This window comes from Hydractinia symbiolongicarpus, chromosome 9 (genome assembly GCF_029227915.1).
Source record: "Hydractinia symbiolongicarpus strain clone_291-10 chromosome 9, HSymV2.1, whole genome shotgun sequence".
NCBI lineage: Eukaryota > Metazoa > Cnidaria > Hydrozoa > Anthoathecata > Hydractiniidae > Hydractinia > Hydractinia symbiolongicarpus.
Window position 1 is genome coordinate 8,124,438 of NC_079883.1, and position 17,917 is coordinate 8,142,354.

The 17,917-nt window shown below is 40.5% G+C and overlaps 9 non-coding genes across 9 annotated transcripts; 6 read left to right on the forward strand and 3 right to left on the reverse strand.

The window, feature by feature from the left end:
• The first annotated feature begins 610 nt into the window (after positions 1 to 610).
• LOC130660698 (U2 spliceosomal RNA) lies at positions 611 to 802 on the forward strand. The gene has a single exon (XR_008987895.1). It is a non-coding gene; the product is annotated as a U2 spliceosomal RNA (small nuclear RNA).
• A 185-nt stretch (positions 803 to 987) lies between these two features.
• LOC130659641 (U1 spliceosomal RNA) lies at positions 988 to 1,152 on the forward strand. Its single transcript, XR_008986846.1, has one exon. It is a non-coding gene; the product is annotated as a U1 spliceosomal RNA (small nuclear RNA).
• Positions 1,153 to 1,480: 328 nt separating this feature from the next.
• Positions 1,481 to 1,599, reverse strand: LOC130659892 (5S ribosomal RNA). Its single transcript, XR_008987095.1, has one exon. It is a non-coding gene; the product is annotated as a 5S ribosomal RNA (ribosomal RNA).
• Positions 1,600 to 6,462: 4,863 nt separating this feature from the next.
• LOC130660699 (U2 spliceosomal RNA) lies at positions 6,463 to 6,654 on the forward strand. Its single transcript, XR_008987896.1, has one exon. It is a non-coding gene; the product is annotated as a U2 spliceosomal RNA (small nuclear RNA).
• A 185-nt stretch (positions 6,655 to 6,839) lies between these two features.
• Positions 6,840 to 7,004, forward strand: LOC130659642 (U1 spliceosomal RNA). The gene has a single exon (XR_008986847.1). It is a non-coding gene; the product is annotated as a U1 spliceosomal RNA (small nuclear RNA).
• A 328-nt stretch (positions 7,005 to 7,332) lies between these two features.
• On the reverse strand, positions 7,333 to 7,451 carry LOC130659904 (5S ribosomal RNA). The gene has a single exon (XR_008987108.1). It is a non-coding gene; the product is annotated as a 5S ribosomal RNA (ribosomal RNA).
• Positions 7,452 to 12,314: 4,863 nt separating this feature from the next.
• On the forward strand, positions 12,315 to 12,506 carry LOC130660700 (U2 spliceosomal RNA). The gene has a single exon (XR_008987897.1). It is a non-coding gene; the product is annotated as a U2 spliceosomal RNA (small nuclear RNA).
• Positions 12,507 to 12,691: 185 nt separating this feature from the next.
• On the forward strand, positions 12,692 to 12,856 carry LOC130659643 (U1 spliceosomal RNA). Its single transcript, XR_008986848.1, has one exon. It is a non-coding gene; the product is annotated as a U1 spliceosomal RNA (small nuclear RNA).
• A 328-nt stretch (positions 12,857 to 13,184) lies between these two features.
• On the reverse strand, positions 13,185 to 13,303 carry LOC130659916 (5S ribosomal RNA). Its single transcript, XR_008987120.1, has one exon. It is a non-coding gene; the product is annotated as a 5S ribosomal RNA (ribosomal RNA).
• Positions 13,304 to 17,917: the final 4,614 nt, after the last annotated feature.

The following is a 17,917-nucleotide window of genomic DNA, read 5'->3' on the forward strand; positions in this document are numbered from 1 at the left end:
TTGCGTATGTCGGCCTACATCATCGACACGGCCTGTTTCCGGCTATTAGGAGCAATTCATATATTGGGCACTGCGTTTCGACTTTTTTATTAGACCACAGTAAAAAAATTCACTCACAGAAGTCCCTTTCTTTCATGGCTACAAACACGAAGAATTCTGTCGTAAGTAAAACGAATGCGCAAGCCAAAATGACGATGGGGCGAAGTCATAAGCATGGCCCTGTGGCCCAATGGATAAGGCATCTGACTACGAATCAGGGGATTCCAGGTTCGACTCCTGGCAGGGTCGCACTGTCGCATTTCGGCTGCATGGTCTACTGTGTAACGCGCGCGCACGTTCTGGCGTAATGCGTTGATAAACGGAATGTACGCAGACATATTGGAAAGTAATATCACGCACTTAGTATCGTCGCCTTTGTTAGCATTCATGTAAGTTACCATCCACTCGCTACAGTCGCTCTCCATCCTACGGCTAAATCAACAGCCGTGATTTTTACTATGTCGCCGTCCATCCGTACGCGGTGACAGTTGTAAGCTTTACAGTAACGTGACATGCTCCACAAGCAGTTACGGTGTGTGGACGATGCCTATCATGGCAACGCTTGTTCTTTATCGCTTCTCGGCCTAATGGCTAAGATCAAGTGTAGTATCTGTTCTTATCAGTTTAATATCTGGTAGGCCATTCTCTGAATGGTCAGTATATTAATCTGATTTTTGGCCTTGGGTCATGGAGGTGGATTCATTCACGCCGTGACCACGGGTTGCCTTGGTGTTGCACTATTACCGATGGCGGCCCACATAAGCAATAAAAGAATAATAGCAGTCCTCTTTCCGACGGCACTCTGCATAGTCTACGGCGGGAACAAAACGCGTACACTGGGGGAGAATACAGCCTATGCCCCGCGACACGGCAGTTTATAACACACTCAAGCCACAAGCATTAACAAACTTTGAAGGGTACCCTCATGCTACGGTGCAGTTCCAACTCATACTTACCTGACGGGGAAGTAAAGACTGATCAATGAGGGTTTTCTTCCAGAGTGAGGCTCTTGCATTGCACTACGCTTGGGCTGACCTCTGCGATTACTGCAAACGTCAGTAACTCGACCGTACAATTTCTGGTAGTGGGGGCCTGCGTCCGCGCTCGCCCCCTCCTTAAGTCAAAATGAATGAGCTTAGAAAAGTTGCGCGGCCAAATGTCGGTGGTGACTTAAACGCTAAGGTAAAACCTCGCTTGGCTGTTACGAAACGTGATTGCGATATAAGTCCTCGGAAGGCGGCGGAATTTTATTTTATTTGCCATTCCGTCAGGGTTATTGGATGATCGGCAATAGATCGAGTTTGTATGCATTTGAAAGCTCTTTTTTCTCGTACTATCACCTGAAAATGTCGTAGGAAAATGTCATAGGAAACACTTTCAACAACCGCCACGTTCCTTAATTGTTATAACAAGAAATATATCACAGCAAATGAAAATGAAAAGCCTACGACACCGGGAGTTCCCAGGCGGTCCCCCATCCAAGTACTATCCCGGCCCGACGATGCTTAACTTCCGTGATCAGACGAGAACGGGTGTGTTCATCGTGGTATGGCCGTAGACATTAGTAGGTGCAAATACGTGCAATTTATTTTGACGTTGTGATCAAATTTTTTTATTTAATTTCTTTGAGTTACTTAGGACAAGGCGTATGCATGGATTATCTATTAGACTTTAAGGTTATAGTTTTGTGAAAAAAACAATGTTTTTTTAAAGATGTGTGGCTATAAAAATAGCCGTTGTTTTCTGAGTGTAGCGGTTTACTTCTTCTGTCCTTTGTCGTTCTTCTTTGGGAGTAAGACAGCTTGAATGTTTGGCAAAACACCACCAGCTGCAATGGTTACACCGCTCAAAAGTTTGTTTAATTCTTCATCATTACGAACAGCCAATTGTAAATGTCTTGGAATAATCCTAGCTTTTTTGTTGTCTCTTGCTGCGTTACCAGCCAACTCCAATATCTCAGCAGATAAATATTCCAAGACGGCTGCTAAGTAAACTGGTGCTCCAGATCCAATTCGGTTAGCATAGTGCCCTCTACGAAGGAATCTATGCACTCTACCGACTGGAAATTGAAGTCCAGCTCTTGAGGATCTTGTCTTGGCTTTAGCCTTAGCTTTTCCACCTTTTCCACGTCCAGACATAACTGCGATTTGATTTGTAAGTTAATACAAAAACGTACGAATATTTAACGTAAGTGTTAACGAAATAAACTTTACTCGTTTTTTCATCATAAAAATAGGATCGAAATCATGTTTTTTTAACCAATCATAATTAAGTATTAAACAAAAGATTTTTTTTTTAACCAATTAAATTGCGTATCGGCGTTTTCGGATCGAATTCGATCCGATTTTTTTACTTATAAACAAAAAGTTTTGACTTGCAGTTTAATGCTTATTTACAAGTTAAGTAGCAAAAATTTTTAACCATGTCTGACGCAGCAGCTAAAGGAGGAAAACAGGCACCTAAAGTAGCCAAGAAAGGTGAAAAAAGAGCCGGCAAAAAAGGAGGAAAGATTGGTGGAACTGGTGAAAAGAAACGCAAGAGAAAGAGAAAGGAAAGTTATGCTATTTACATCTACAATGTTTTGAAACAAGTTCACCCAGATGTCGGAGTTTCAAGCAAAGCTATGAGCATCATGAACTCATTTGTCAACGACATCTTTGAGCGCATTGCTTCCGAAGCTTCGCGTTTGGCTCTTCAAAACAAAAAGTCGACCATCTCTTCTCGTGAAATTCAAACCGCAGTACGTCTTCTCTTGCCTGGAGAACTTGCAAAACACGCAGTCAGTGAAGGAACAAAAGCCGTCACAAAATACACAAGCAGCAAGTAAACCAACGTCTACCAAACACAAACGGTCTTTTTTAAGACCACACATCTTTAAAAAAACATTTACTTGGCGTCACTACAAGTTAACCGAAGTTAATAAAACTTCTAAATAATGTGCTTAAGAACACTAGCCTACATTTAAAATACTTCCCCATGTGTGTGTGGATTAGCTTCACTTTTCATACGTATTATTAGCTGTACTTGCAGAAAAGACAAGTACATTGATCCATGTTATTGCTTACATTTAACTTAACCCAGCTTTTCACGGAAACACTCCCAGGCAAATTAACCCTACAAAGTATTTCTAAATTTTTTTTGTGTCATATATGACATAGTATCGTATAGCAATAAATGTAACTGTGACAAGACTTTACACATTGTGTAATTTGGAAGCGTGCACAAAGTAATGTTTTAAAAGATTTGTGGCTATAAAAATAGCCGTTTTTGTTGAGCAATGACAACGCTTAACCTCCGAATCCGTAAAGAGTTCTTCCTTGACGTTTTAAGGCATAAACAACATCCATAGCGGTAACGGTCTTGCGTTTAGCGTGCTCTGTGTAGGTTACAGCATCACGAATAACATTCTCTAAGAAAACCTTCAGTACACCTCTGGTTTCCTCATAGATAAGGCCAGAGATACGTTTGACACCACCTCGTCGAGCAAGACGCCGAATAGCAGGTTTTGTGATTCCCTGAATGTTATCACGAAGAATTTTTCGGTGACGTTTAGCACCTCCTTTTCCCAATCCTTTACCTCCTTTTCCGCGTCCAGACATATTGATATAGTTGCGTACAGAACGAGTACAAAAACAACGTTTGAGTTAACAGAATTCAGACAGCTTTAAAAAGAGGCCATAAAATTACCTACTGCTCGTGGAAACACCCTAATTAACCAATAGAGTTGCGTCATTACAAAATGTTCCGAACATTTTGTACATTTTTTTAAGTAAAACTGTAGTTTTTTTAAAAATTCGTGGTCTTAATGTTTCAGTAAGGCAATAAATTTGGCATCGTTGGAATTCGCCAAACCTTCTGCTACTTACTAAAAAAAAAAAAAGTCAAAAGCTTTTGTGTATCAGAAGATACAGCCGTTTTCCCGTAGCCAAAAAACACAGATTTTATAAAAATGTTAAAGTAATGAGCGTAATGTCATTATGCAGCCAATCAGAAATTACTTTCTTAGCACCAATCAAATGGTTTGTTTTGAACCTTAGCTGTCAATCAATATGAGAAATAAAACTTTGGCGCGATAGTGCATTTTAGACCGTCTTGTGTATCCGTACTACATCGACTTCTTAAAATATGGCTCGTACAAAGCAAACTGCACGTAAATCTACTGGAGGAAAGGCTCCACGAAAACAACTCGCCACTAAAGCTGCGAGGAAAAGCGCACCAGCTACTGGAGGAGTGAAAAAACCACATCGTTACAGACCTGGTACAGTTGCTCTCAGAGAAATCAGAAGATACCAGAAGTCAACCGAGCTCTTGATCCGCAAGTTGCCTTTCCAGCGTCTTGTGCGAGAAATTGCTCAGGACTTCAAAACAGATCTGCGATTCCAGAGCACAGCCGTTATGGCTCTGCAAGAGGCTTCTGAAGCGTACCTTGTTGGCTTGTTCGAGGATACTAACTTGTGTGCCATTCACGCAAAACGAGTTACAATCATGCCTAAAGACATCCAGTTGGCAAGAAGAATTCGTGGGGAACGTGCCTAAGCATCTTACCAAACAAAAAACGGCTATTTTTATAGCCACACATCCATAAAAAAAATTACGGCTAGCTTTTTATATCAAACTTTGTCCTGCTTTCTGTTTAAATTTTATGCTACATAAAAATTTTATGCTACATAAAGTTTGACAATGTTAAAAATATGAAGGGCAAGAAAAGTAAAAGCAAGAAAATAAGAAATTTAAAAACGAAAATACTTAAACTTAGGGAATCTAATCTTAAATTTACTCTTTTTTAACTGTTTAAGTGACTTAAACAAGTTTAACTTTGTACCAAGATAATGTTTTTTTGTAAATGTGTGGCTATAAAAATAGCCGTTTGTTAATGTAATAGCCAGATACACACAAATTATTTTTTTGCGGTCTTCTTTGCTGCCTTTTTGGGAGTCTTTTTGACCTTCTTTGCTGCAGGTTTTTTAGCAACAGGCTTCTTTGTGGGTTTCTTAGCTGCTGGTTTCTTAGCCGAGGCTTTCTTTGTGGCAGGCTTCTTTGCTGCTTTCTTTGGCGTGCTCTTCTTTGCTGGCTTCTTTTTTGGTGTACTTTTCTTTGCAGTAGGCTTCTTTGCCGTTGGCTTTTTTGCTGCGGCCTTTTTCTTAGGTTTTTCTTTTTTTACCTGACCTAGCTTGAATGATCCAGAAGCACCAGTGCCTTTAGTTTGAATCAAATCGCCTGATGTTACTCCTCGTTTAAGAGCCATTTTCAGATGATGATCTGAGTTTTCAGCAACTTTGTAATTTGCATGAATATATTTTGTAATAGCTTGGCGAGATGAACCACCGCGTTCCTTTAGGGTAGCGATAGCAGCCTTGATCATGTCCACATATTTAGGGTGATCAGCTGTCTTCTTTGCAGCAGGTTTCTTCTTGGGTGCGATTTTCTTTGGAGAAGCTGCTTCACTCATTTTTAATGTTTTCTTACAACAATCCAACGATAAACGATGCTTGTTATCACAGTAGAAGTATACTAAACATTACCGTGTAAATGAGATATAATTTAAGACGGTGCGAAGTATGCGGACGTAAAAGTACCACTCCCGGGAATTGATTTGGCGCGAAAACAGAAATGTGTGTTTCTGTACATCGTATAATGTCCGTTTTGGGTGCCGCGACTATGCGAAAGCATGTTAATTTTTATTTGTAGTACGACGCAATAGTCTGCAAGAGAAGCTGCTGGAGTTTGAGGTCTTCAGCATTACATCTAGTCTGTTAATTTGGGCTTCTTCCGCGCTCGTGTTAGGATTTTCATAAAGCGTTCTTTGGTTTGCGTTGCGTATGTCGGCCTACATCATCGACACGGCCTGTTTCCGGCTATTAGGAGCAATTCATATATTGGGCACTGCGTTTCGACTTTTTTATTAGACCACAGTAAAAAAATTCACTCACAGAAGTCCCTTTCTTTCATGGCTACAAACACGAAGAATTCTGTCGTAAGTAAAACGAATGCGCAAGCCAAAATGACGATGGGGCGAAGTCATAAGCATGGCCCTGTGGCCCAATGGATAAGGCATCTGACTACGAATCAGGGGATTCCAGGTTCGACTCCTGGCAGGGTCGCACTGTCGCATTTCGGCTGCATGGTCTACTGTGTAACGCGCGCGCACGTTCTGGCGTAATGCGTTGATAAACGGAATGTACGCAGACATATTGGAAAGTAATATCACGCACTTAGTATCGTCGCCTTTGTTAGCATTCATGTAAGTTACCATCCACTCGCTACAGTCGCTCTCCATCCTACGGCTAAATCAACAGCCGTGATTTTTACTATGTCGCCGTCCATCCGTACGCGGTGACAGTTGTAAGCTTTACAGTAACGTGACATGCTCCACAAGCAGTTACGGTGTGTGGACGATGCCTATCATGGCAACGCTTGTTCTTTATCGCTTCTCGGCCTAATGGCTAAGATCAAGTGTAGTATCTGTTCTTATCAGTTTAATATCTGGTAGGCCATTCTCTGAATGGTCAGTATATTAATCTGATTTTTGGCCTTGGGTCATGGAGGTGGATTCATTCACGCCGTGACCACGGGTTGCCTTGGTGTTGCACTATTACCGATGGCGGCCCACATAAGCAATAAAAGAATAATAGCAGTCCTCTTTCCGACGGCACTCTGCATAGTCTACGGCGGGAACAAAACGCGTACACTGGGGGAGAATACAGCCTATGCCCCGCGACACGGCAGTTTATAACACACTCAAGCCACAAGCATTAACAAACTTTGAAGGGTACCCTCATGCTACGGTGCAGTTCCAACTCATACTTACCTGACGGGGAAGTAAAGACTGATCAATGAGGGTTTTCTTCCAGAGTGAGGCTCTTGCATTGCACTACGCTTGGGCTGACCTCTGCGATTACTGCAAACGTCAGTAACTCGACCGTACAATTTCTGGTAGTGGGGGCCTGCGTCCGCGCTCGCCCCCTCCTTAAGTCAAAATGAATGAGCTTAGAAAAGTTGCGCGGCCAAATGTCGGTGGTGACTTAAACGCTAAGGTAAAACCTCGCTTGGCTGTTACGAAACGTGATTGCGATATAAGTCCTCGGAAGGCGGCGGAATTTTATTTTATTTGCCATTCCGTCAGGGTTATTGGATGATCGGCAATAGATCGAGTTTGTATGCATTTGAAAGCTCTTTTTTCTCGTACTATCACCTGAAAATGTCGTAGGAAAATGTCATAGGAAACACTTTCAACAACCGCCACGTTCCTTAATTGTTATAACAAGAAATATATCACAGCAAATGAAAATGAAAAGCCTACGACACCGGGAGTTCCCAGGCGGTCCCCCATCCAAGTACTATCCCGGCCCGACGATGCTTAACTTCCGTGATCAGACGAGAACGGGTGTGTTCATCGTGGTATGGCCGTAGACATTAGTAGGTGCAAATACGTGCAATTTATTTTGACGTTGTGATCAAATTTTTTTATTTAATTTCTTTGAGTTACTTAGGACAAGGCGTATGCATGGATTATCTATTAGACTTTAAGGTTATAGTTTTGTGAAAAAAACAATGTTTTTTTAAAGATGTGTGGCTATAAAAATAGCCGTTGTTTTCTGAGTGTAGCGGTTTACTTCTTCTGTCCTTTGTCGTTCTTCTTTGGGAGTAAGACAGCTTGAATGTTTGGCAAAACACCACCAGCTGCAATGGTTACACCGCTCAAAAGTTTGTTTAATTCTTCATCATTACGAACAGCCAATTGTAAATGTCTTGGAATAATCCTAGCTTTTTTGTTGTCTCTTGCTGCGTTACCAGCCAACTCCAATATCTCAGCAGATAAATATTCCAAGACGGCTGCTAAGTAAACTGGTGCTCCAGATCCAATTCGGTTAGCATAGTGCCCTCTACGAAGGAATCTATGCACTCTACCGACTGGAAATTGAAGTCCAGCTCTTGAGGATCTTGTCTTGGCTTTAGCCTTAGCTTTTCCACCTTTTCCACGTCCAGACATAACTGCGATTTGATTTGTAAGTTAATACAAAAACGTACGAATATTTAACGTAAGTGTTAACGAAATAAACTTTACTCGTTTTTTCATCATAAAAATAGGATCGAAATCATGTTTTTTTAACCAATCATAATTAAGTATTAAACAAAAGATTTTTTTTTTAACCAATTAAATTGCGTATCGGCGTTTTCGGATCGAATTCGATCCGATTTTTTTACTTATAAACAAAAAGTTTTGACTTGCAGTTTAATGCTTATTTACAAGTTAAGTAGCAAAAATTTTTAACCATGTCTGACGCAGCAGCTAAAGGAGGAAAACAGGCACCTAAAGTAGCCAAGAAAGGTGAAAAAAGAGCCGGTAAAAAAGGAGGAAAGATTGGTGGAACTGGTGAAAAGAAACGCAAGAGAAAGAGAAAGGAAAGTTATGCTATTTACATCTACAATGTTTTGAAACAAGTTCACCCAGATGTCGGAGTTTCAAGCAAAGCTATGAGCATCATGAACTCATTTGTCAACGACATCTTTGAGCGCATTGCTTCCGAAGCTTCGCGTTTGGCTCTTCAAAACAAAAAGTCGACCATCTCTTCTCGTGAAATTCAAACCGCAGTACGTCTTCTCTTGCCTGGAGAACTTGCAAAACACGCAGTCAGTGAAGGAACAAAAGCCGTCACAAAATACACAAGCAGCAAGTAAACCAACGTCTACCAAACACAAACGGTCTTTTTTAAGACCACACATCTTTAAAAAAACATTTACTTGGCGTCACTACAAGTTAACCGAAGTTAATAAAACTTCTAAATAATGTGCTTAAGAACACTAGCCTACATTTAAAATACTTCCCCATGTGTGTGTGGATTAGCTTCACTTTTCATACGTATTATTAGCTGTACTTGCAGAAAAGACAAGTACATTGATCCATGTTATTGCTTACATTTAACTTAACCCAGCTTTTCACGGAAACACTCCCAGGCAAATTAACCCTACAAAGTATTTCTAAATTTTTTTTGTGTCATATATGACATAGTATCGTATAGCAATAAATGTAACTGTGACAAGACTTTACACATTGTGTAATTTGGAAGCGTGCACAAAGTAATGTTTTAAAAGATTTGTGGCTATAAAAATAGCCGTTTTTGTTGAGCAATGACAACGCTTAACCTCCGAATCCGTAAAGAGTTCTTCCTTGACGTTTTAAGGCATAAACAACATCCATAGCGGTAACGGTCTTGCGTTTAGCGTGCTCTGTGTAGGTTACAGCATCACGAATAACATTCTCTAAGAAAACCTTCAGTACACCTCTGGTTTCCTCATAGATAAGGCCAGAGATACGTTTGACACCACCTCGTCGAGCAAGACGCCGAATAGCAGGTTTTGTGATTCCCTGAATGTTATCACGAAGAATTTTTCGGTGACGTTTAGCACCTCCTTTTCCCAATCCTTTACCTCCTTTTCCGCGTCCAGACATATTGATATAGTTGCGTACAGAACGAGTACAAAAACAACGTTTGAGTTAACAGAATTCAGACAGCTTTAAAAAGAGGCCATAAAATTACCTACTGCTCGTGGAAACACCCTAATTAACCAATAGAGTTGCGTCATTACAAAATGTTCCGAACATTTTGTACATTTTTTTAAGTAAAACTGTAGTTTTTTTAAAAATTCGTGGTCTTAATGTTTCAGTAAGGCAATAAATTTGGCATCGTTGGAATTCGCCAAACCTTCTGCTACTTACTAAAAAAAAAAAAAGTCAAAAGCTTTTGTGTATCAGAAGATACAGCCGTTTTCCCGTAGCCAAAAAACACAGATTTTATAAAAATGTTAAAGTAATGAGCGTAATGTCATTATGCAGCCAATCAGAAATTACTTTCTTAGCACCAATCAAATGGTTTGTTTTGAACCTTAGCTGTCAATCAATATGAGAAATAAAACTTTGGCGCGATAGTGCATTTTAGACCGTCTTGTGTATCCGTACTACATCGACTTCTTAAAATATGGCTCGTACAAAGCAAACTGCACGTAAATCTACTGGAGGAAAGGCTCCACGAAAACAACTCGCCACTAAAGCTGCGAGGAAAAGCGCACCAGCTACTGGAGGAGTGAAAAAACCACATCGTTACAGACCTGGTACAGTTGCTCTCAGAGAAATCAGAAGATACCAGAAGTCAACCGAGCTCTTGATCCGCAAGTTGCCTTTCCAGCGTCTTGTGCGAGAAATTGCTCAGGACTTCAAAACAGATCTGCGATTCCAGAGCACAGCCGTTATGGCTCTGCAAGAGGCTTCTGAAGCGTACCTTGTTGGCTTGTTCGAGGATACTAACTTGTGTGCCATTCACGCAAAACGAGTTACAATCATGCCTAAAGACATCCAGTTGGCAAGAAGAATTCGTGGGGAACGTGCCTAAGCATCTTACCAAACAAAAAACGGCTATTTTTATAGCCACACATCCATAAAAAATATTACGGCTAGCTTTTTATATCAAACTTTGTCCTGCTTTCTGTTTAAATTTTATGCTACATAAAAATTTTATGCTACATAAAGTTTGACAATGTTAAAAATATGAAGGGCAAGAAAAGTAAAAGCAAGAAAATAAGAAATTTAAAAACGAAAATACTTAAACTTAGGGAATCTAATCTTAAATTTACTCTTTTTTAACTGTTTAAGTGACTTAAACAAGTTTAACTTTGTACCAAGATAATGTTTTTTTGTAAATGTGTGGCTATAAAAATAGCCGTTTGTTAATGTAATAGCCAGATACACACAAATTATTTTTTTGCGGTCTTCTTTGCTGCCTTTTTGGGAGTCTTTTTGACCTTCTTTGCTGCAGGTTTTTTAGCAACAGGCTTCTTTGTGGGTTTCTTAGCTGCTGGTTTCTTAGCCGAGGCTTTCTTTGTGGCAGGCTTCTTTGCTGCTTTCTTTGGCGTGCTCTTCTTTGCTGGCTTCTTTTTTGGTGTACTTTTCTTTGCAGTAGGCTTCTTTGCCGTTGGCTTTTTTGCTGCGGCCTTTTTCTTAGGTTTTTCTTTTTTTACCTGACCTAGCTTGAATGATCCAGAAGCACCAGTGCCTTTAGTTTGAATCAAATCGCCTGATGTTACTCCTCGTTTAAGAGCCATTTTCAGATGATGATCTGAGTTTTCAGCAACTTTGTAATTTGCATGAATATATTTTGTAATAGCTTGGCGAGATGAACCACCGCGTTCCTTTAGGGTAGCGATAGCAGCCTTGATCATGTCCACATATTTAGGGTGATCAGCTGTCTTCTTTGCAGCAGGTTTCTTCTTGGGTGCGATTTTCTTTGGAGAAGCTGCTTCACTCATTTTTAATGTTTTCTTACAACAATCCAACGATAAACGATGCTTGTTATCACAGTAGAAGTATACTAAACATTACCGTGTAAATGAGATATAATTTAAGACGGTGCGAAGTATGCGGACGTAAAAGTACCACTCCCGGGAATTGATTTGGCGCGAAAACAGAAATGTGTGTTTCTGTACATCGTATAATGTCCGTTTTGGGTGCCGCGACTATGCGAAAGCATGTTAATTTTTATTTGTAGTACGACGCAATAGTCTGCAAGAGAAGCTGCTGGAGTTTGAGGTCTTCAGCATTACATCTAGTCTGTTAATTTGGGCTTCTTCCGCGCTCGTGTTAGGATTTTCATAAAGCGTTCTTTGGTTTGCGTTGCGTATGTCGGCCTACATCATCGACACGGCCTGTTTCCGGCTATTAGGAGCAATTCATATATTGGGCACTGCGTTTCGACTTTTTTATTAGACCACAGTAAAAAAATTCACTCACAGAAGTCCCTTTCTTTCATGGCTACAAACACGAAGAATTCTGTCGTAAGTAAAACGAATGCGCAAGCCAAAATGACGATGGGGCGAAGTCATAAGCATGGCCCTGTGGCCCAATGGATAAGGCATCTGACTACGAATCAGGGGATTCCAGGTTCGACTCCTGGCAGGGTCGCACTGTCGCATTTCGGCTGCATGGTCTACTGTGTAACGCGCGCGCACGTTCTGGCGTAATGCGTTGATAAACGGAATGTACGCAGACATATTGGAAAGTAATATCACGCACTTAGTATCGTCGCCTTTGTTAGCATTCATGTAAGTTACCATCCACTCGCTACAGTCGCTCTCCATCCTACGGCTAAATCAACAGCCGTGATTTTTACTATGTCGCCGTCCATCCGTACGCGGTGACAGTTGTAAGCTTTACAGTAACGTGACATGCTCCACAAGCAGTTACGGTGTGTGGACGATGCCTATCATGGCAACGCTTGTTCTTTATCGCTTCTCGGCCTAATGGCTAAGATCAAGTGTAGTATCTGTTCTTATCAGTTTAATATCTGGTAGGCCATTCTCTGAATGGTCAGTATATTAATCTGATTTTTGGCCTTGGGTCATGGAGGTGGATTCATTCACGCCGTGACCACGGGTTGCCTTGGTGTTGCACTATTACCGATGGCGGCCCACATAAGCAATAAAAGAATAATAGCAGTCCTCTTTCCGACGGCACTCTGCATAGTCTACGGCGGGAACAAAACGCGTACACTGGGGGAGAATACAGCCTATGCCCCGCGACACGGCAGTTTATAACACACTCAAGCCACAAGCATTAACAAACTTTGAAGGGTACCCTCATGCTACGGTGCAGTTCCAACTCATACTTACCTGACGGGGAAGTAAAGACTGATCAATGAGGGTTTTCTTCCAGAGTGAGGCTCTTGCATTGCACTACGCTTGGGCTGACCTCTGCGATTACTGCAAACGTCAGTAACTCGACCGTACAATTTCTGGTAGTGGGGGCCTGCGTCCGCGCTCGCCCCCTCCTTAAGTCAAAATGAATGAGCTTAGAAAAGTTGCGCGGCCAAATGTCGGTGGTGACTTAAACGCTAAGGTAAAACCTCGCTTGGCTGTTACGAAACGTGATTGCGATATAAGTCCTCGGAAGGCGGCGGAATTTTATTTTATTTGCCATTCCGTCAGGGTTATTGGATGATCGGCAATAGATCGAGTTTGTATGCATTTGAAAGCTCTTTTTTCTCGTACTATCACCTGAAAATGTCGTAGGAAAATGTCATAGGAAACACTTTCAACAACCGCCACGTTCCTTAATTGTTATAACAAGAAATATATCACAGCAAATGAAAATGAAAAGCCTACGACACCGGGAGTTCCCAGGCGGTCCCCCATCCAAGTACTATCCCGGCCCGACGATGCTTAACTTCCGTGATCAGACGAGAACGGGTGTGTTCATCGTGGTATGGCCGTAGACATTAGTAGGTGCAAATACGTGCAATTTATTTTGACGTTGTGATCAAATTTTTTTATTTAATTTCTTTGAGTTACTTAGGACAAGGCGTATGCATGGATTATCTATTAGACTTTAAGGTTATAGTTTTGTGAAAAAAACAATGTTTTTTTAAAGATGTGTGGCTATAAAAATAGCCGTTGTTTTCTGAGTGTAGCGGTTTACTTCTTCTGTCCTTTGTCGTTCTTCTTTGGGAGTAAGACAGCTTGAATGTTTGGCAAAACACCACCAGCTGCAATGGTTACACCGCTCAAAAGTTTGTTTAATTCTTCATCATTACGAACAGCCAATTGTAAATGTCTTGGAATAATCCTAGCTTTTTTGTTGTCTCTTGCTGCGTTACCAGCCAACTCCAATATCTCAGCAGATAAATATTCCAAGACGGCTGCTAAGTAAACTGGTGCTCCAGATCCAATTCGGTTAGCATAGTGCCCTCTACGAAGGAATCTATGCACTCTACCGACTGGAAATTGAAGTCCAGCTCTTGAGGATCTTGTCTTGGCTTTAGCCTTAGCTTTTCCACCTTTTCCACGTCCAGACATAACTGCGATTTGATTTGTAAGTTAATACAAAAACGTACGAATATTTAACGTAAGTGTTAACGAAATAAACTTTACTCGTTTTTTCATCATAAAAATAGGATCGAAATCATGTTTTTTTAACCAATCATAATTAAGTATTAAACAAAAGATTTTTTTTTTAACCAATTAAATTGCGTATCGGCGTTTTCGGATCGAATTCGATCCGATTTTTTTACTTATAAACAAAAAGTTTTGACTTGCAGTTTAATGCTTATTTACAAGTTAAGTAGCAAAAATTTTTAACCATGTCTGACGCAGCAGCTAAAGGAGGAAAACAGGCACCTAAAGTAGCCAAGAAAGGTGAAAAAAGAGCCGGCAAAAAAGGAGGAAAGATTGGTGGAACTGGTGAAAAGAAACGCAAGAGAAAGAGAAAGGAAAGTTATGCTATTTACATCTACAATGTTTTGAAACAAGTTCACCCAGATGTCGGAGTTTCAAGCAAAGCTATGAGCATCATGAACTCATTTGTCAACGACATCTTTGAGCGCATTGCTTCCGAAGCTTCGCGTTTGGCTCTTCAAAACAAAAAGTCGACCATCTCTTCTCGTGAAATTCAAACCGCAGTACGTCTTCTCTTGCCTGGAGAACTTGCAAAACACGCAGTCAGTGAAGGAACAAAAGCCGTCACAAAATACACAAGCAGCAAGTAAACCAACGTCTACCAAACACAAACGGTCTTTTTTAAGACCACACATCTTTAAAAAAACATTTACTTGGCGTCACTACAAGTTAACCGAAGTTAATAAAACTTCTAAATAATGTGCTTAAGAACACTAGCCTACATTTAAAATACTTCCCCATGTGTGTGTGGATTAGCTTCACTTTTCATACGTATTATTAGCTGTACTTGCAGAAAAGACAAGTACATTGATCCATGTTATTGCTTACATTTAACTTAACCCAGCTTTTCACGGAAACACTCCCAGGCAAATTAACCCTACAAAGTATTTCTAAATTTTTTTTGTGTCATATATGACATAGTATCGTATAGCAATAAATGTAACTGTGACAAGACTTTACACATTGTGTAATTTGGAAGCGTGCACAAAGTAATGTTTTAAAAGATTTGTGGCTATAAAAATAGCCGTTTTTGTTGAGCAATGACAACGCTTAACCTCCGAATCCGTAAAGAGTTCTTCCTTGACGTTTTAAGGCATAAACAACATCCATAGCGGTAACGGTCTTGCGTTTAGCGTGCTCTGTGTAGGTTACAGCATCACGAATAACATTCTCTAAGAAAACCTTCAGTACACCTCTGGTTTCCTCATAGATAAGGCCAGAGATACGTTTGACACCACCTCGTCGAGCAAGACGCCGAATAGCAGGTTTTGTGATTCCCTGAATGTTATCACGAAGAATTTTTCGGTGACGTTTAGCACCTCCTTTTCCCAATCCTTTACCTCCTTTTCCGCGTCCAGACATATTGATATAGTTGCGTACAGAACGAGTACAAAAACAACGTTTGAGTTAACAGAATTCAGACAGCTTTAAAAAGAGGCCATAAAATTACCTACTGCTCGTGGAAACACCCTAATTAACCAATAGAGTTGCGTCATTACAAAATGTTCCGAACATTTTGTACATTTTTTTAAGTAAAACTGTAGTTTTTTTAAAAATTCGTGGTCTTAATGTTTCAGTAAGGCAATAAATTTGGCATCGTTGGAATTCGCCAAACCTTCTGCTACTTACTAAAAAAAAAAAAAGTCAAAAGCTTTTGTGTATCAGAAGATACAGCCGTTTTCCCGTAGCCAAAAAACACAGATTTTATAAAAATGTTAAAGTAATGAGCGTAATGTCATTATGCAGCCAATCAGAAATTACTTTCTTAGCACCAATCAAATGGTTTGTTTTGAACCTTAGCTGTCAATCAATATGAGAAATAAAACTTTGGCGCGATAGTGCATTTTAGACCGTCTTGTGTATCCGTACTACATCGACTTCTTAAAATATGGCTCGTACAAAGCAAACTGCACGTAAATCTACTGGAGGAAAGGCTCCACGAAAACAACTCGCCACTAAAGCTGCGAGGAAAAGCGCACCAGCTACTGGAGGAGTGAAAAAACCACATCGTTACAGACCTGGTACAGTTGCTCTCAGAGAAATCAGAAGATACCAGAAGTCAACCGAGCTCTTGATCCGCAAGTTGCCTTTCCAGCGTCTTGTGCGAGAAATTGCTCAGGACTTCAAAACAGATCTGCGATTCCAGAGCACAGCCGTTATGGCTCTGCAAGAGGCTTCTGAAGCGTACCTTGTTGGCTTGTTCGAGGATACTAACTTGTGTGCCATTCACGCAAAACGAGTTACAATCATGCCTAAAGACATCCAGTTGGCAAGAAGAATTCGTGGGGAACGTGCCTAAGCATCTTACCAAACAAAAAACGGCTATTTTTATAGCCACACATCCATAAAAAATATTACGGCTAGCTTTTTATATCAAACTTTGTCCTGCTTTCTGTTTAAATTTTATGCTACATAAAAATTTTATGCTACATAAAGTTTGACAATGTTAAAAATATGAAGGGCAAGAAAAGTAAAAGCAAGAAAATAAGAAATTTAAAAACGAAAATACTTAAACTTAGGGAATCTAATCTTAAATTTACTCTTTTTTAACTGTTTAAGTGACTTAAACAAGTTTAACTTTGTACCAAGATAATGTTTTTTTGTAAATGTGTGGCTATAAAAATAGCCGTTTGTTAATGTAATAGCCAGATACACACAAATTATTTTTTTGCGGTCTTCTTTGCTGCCTTTTTGGGAGTCTTTTTGACCTTCTTTGCTGCAGGTTTTTTAGCAACAGGCTTCTTTGTGGGTTTCTTAGCTGCTGGTTTCTTAGCCGAGGCTTTCTTTGTGGCAGGCTTCTTTGCTGCTTTCTTTGGCGTGCTCTTCTTTGCTGGCTTCTTTTTTGGTGTACTTTTCTTTGCAGTAGGCTTCTTTGCCGTTGGCTTTTTTGCTGCGGCCTTTTTCTTAGGTTTTTCTTTTTTTACCTGACCTAGCTTGAATGATCCAGAAGCACCAGTGCCTTTAGTTTGAATCAAATCGCCTGATGTTACTCCTCGTTTAAGAGCCATTTTCAGATGATGATCTGAGTTTTCAGCAACTTTGTAATTTGCATGAATATATTTTGTAATAGCTTGGCGAGATGAACCACCGCGTTCCTTTAGGGTAGCGATAGCAGCCTTGATCATGTCCACATATTTAGGGTGATCAGCTGTCTTCTTTGCAGCAGGTTTCTTCTTGGGTGCGATTTTCTTTGGAGAAGCTGCTTCACTCATTTTTAATGTTTTCTTACAACAATCCAACGATAAACGATGCTTGTTATCACAGTAGAAGTATACTAAACATTACCGTGTAAATGAGATATAATTTAAGACGGTGCGAAGTATGCGGACGTAAAAGTACCACTCCCGGGAATTGATTTGGCGCGAAAACAGAAATGTGTGTTTCTGTACATCGTATAATGTCCGTTTTGGGTGCCGCGACTATGCGAAAGCATGTTAATTTTTATTTGTAGTACGACGCAATAGTCTGCAAGAGAAGCTGCTGGAGTTTGAGGTCTTCAGCATTACATCTAGTCTGTTAATTTGGGCTTCTTCCGCGCTCGTGTTAGGATTTTCATAAAGCGTTCTTTGGTTTGCGTTGCGTATGTCGGCCTACATCATCGACACGGCCTGTTTCCGGCTATTAGGAGCAATTCATATATTGGGCACTGCGTTTCGACTTTTTTATTAGACCACAGTAAAAAAATTCACTCACAGAAGTCCCTTTCTTTCATGGCTACAAACACGAAGAATTCTGTCGTAAGTAAAACGAATGCGCAAGCCAAAATGACGATGGGGCGAAGTCATAAGCATGGCCCTGTGGCCCAATGGATAAGGCATCTGACTACGAATCAGGGGATTCCAGGTTCGACTCCTGGCAGGGTCGCACTGTCGCATTTCGGCTGCATGGTCTACTGTGTAACGCGCGCGCACGTTCTGGCGTAATGCGTTGATAAACG